The sequence below is a fragment of the Bos indicus genome, chromosome 11 (genome assembly GCF_029378745.1).
Source record: "Bos indicus isolate NIAB-ARS_2022 breed Sahiwal x Tharparkar chromosome 11, NIAB-ARS_B.indTharparkar_mat_pri_1.0, whole genome shotgun sequence".
NCBI lineage: Eukaryota > Metazoa > Chordata > Mammalia > Artiodactyla > Bovidae > Bos > Bos indicus.
In genome coordinates, this window is record NC_091770.1 from 104,611,291 (window position 1) to 104,613,112 (window position 1,822).

Below are 1,822 nucleotides of genomic sequence, written 5' to 3' on the forward strand. Positions count from 1 at the left end.
CAGGACAATAAATAGGAAAACAGAGTGCCTTTTCCCTCCATCTTATTAGTTTAAATGTGGACAGTCATGCTGATTTGGGAGGGGTAAGTTCAGTTCAGTCGCTCAGTCGTGTCCGACTCTTTGTGACCCCATGAATCGCAGCACGCCAGGCCTCCCTGTCCATCACCAACTCCCGGAGTTCACTCAGACTCACATCCATCGAGTCAGTGATGCCATCCAGCCATCTCATCCTCTGTCGTCCCCTTCTCCTCCTGCCCCCAATCCCTCCCAGCATCAGAGTCTTTTCCAATGAGTCAACTCTTCACATGAGGTGGCCAAAGGACTGGAGTTTCAGCTTTAGCATCATTCCTTCCAAAGAAATCCCAGGGCTGATCTCCTTCAGAATGGACTGGTTGGATCTCCTTGCAGTCCAAGGGACCCTCAAGAGTCTTCAACATCACAGTTCAAAAGCATCAATTCTTTGGCGCTCAGCCTTCTTCACAGTCCAACTCTCACATCCGTACATGACCACAGGAAAAACCATAGCCTTGCCTAGACGGACCTTTGTTGGCAAAGTAATGTCTCTGCTTTTGAATATGCTATCTAGGTTGGTCATAACTTTCCTTCCAAGGAGTAAGCGTCTTTTAATTTCATGGCCGCAGTCACCATCTGCAGTGATCTTGGAGCCCAAAAAAATAAAGCCTGACACTGTTTCCACTGTTTCTCCATCTATTTCCCATGAAGTGATGGGACTGGATGCCATGATCTTCGTTTTCTGAATGTTGAGCTTTAAGCCAACGTTTTCACTCTCCACTTTCACTTTCATCAAGAGTAAGAGATGTCTTTTTAACATTTGCATCCTGTGAACTTAAACAGTTTGAAATGCTTGTTGACTGTAAGTAGATGGGTATTCAGGCGCTTTGCCCACTTTTCGCTGATGGGATAACCGTCCTCATTATGTGCCTGTAGGACCCTTTTTTTCTTTCAATTTTTTTTAATGAACTGGAGAGTGCGTTTTTGTATTTATTTATTTTTCGGCCGTGCCAGGAGGCCTGTGGGATCTTAGTTCCCTGACCAGGGATTGAACCTGTGCCCTCTACATTGGAAGCACAGAGTCTTAACCGCTGGACCACCAGGGAAGTCCCTAGGACCTCTTCTGTTCTAATAATGGAGAACGCTTTCTGGCTGTACACGCAGCAAATATTTCTCCAAGTTTGTTTTTCTTTTGTCCTTTGGGTTTGTCTATAACTTGTCCGTGTTTGAACGTTAATGTTTCTGGACCCACTCAAGTGGCTCTCTCCTCAATAGTGGGGGCTTTCAGCGAGTGGGAGGATGCCCCCGTGTCATCAAGCTCTTCCTGGAAGTGCATTTCGTGGTGGGACAGTCTGGGGTCATCCCTCTTGGCTCATGTCAACCTAAACAGGACATTCTGTGCAGTAACACAGATCACATTTTGTTTGTGGGAAAATCAGAGATATGTGAATGGGTGTGTGCGTGCGAGCCCATGTAGGGAAATGGGGCAAGATTTACCCAATTAGCAAGTTTTAAAAAACGCCCTTTGCCCAGTCTTAAAACTCCACTTCCTTTTCAGCATAGAGCATGGCCTGGCCCTTCCCAGAGCCCTGAGCCCTCCCGAGTCATGGGGGAGCCCCTGGACGGGGAGGCAGCCAGCCAGGGGAGGGTTGACTGAGGGCAGCATATGGCCGTCTAAGGCATCCAGGCTTCCCCCAGCACCCGGGGGCTCCCCAAAGGCAGGCGAGGACAGGAGTCCTTGCGCCCTTTCCAGCACATTGCGTCAAGTGGGGTAGAGGTCGCATTTGCTCCAGACAAAGCCTATCCTGGC

The 1,822-nt window shown here is 48.6% G+C and overlaps 1 non-coding gene across 1 annotated transcript; it reads right to left on the reverse strand.

The window, feature by feature from the left end:
• Positions 1-1,045: 1,045 nt before the first annotated feature.
• On the reverse strand, positions 1,046-1,118 carry TRNAG-UCC (transfer RNA glycine (anticodon UCC)). Its single transcript has one exon. It is a non-coding gene; the product is annotated as a tRNA-Gly (tRNA).
• Between the last annotated feature and the right edge of the window lie 704 nt (positions 1,119-1,822).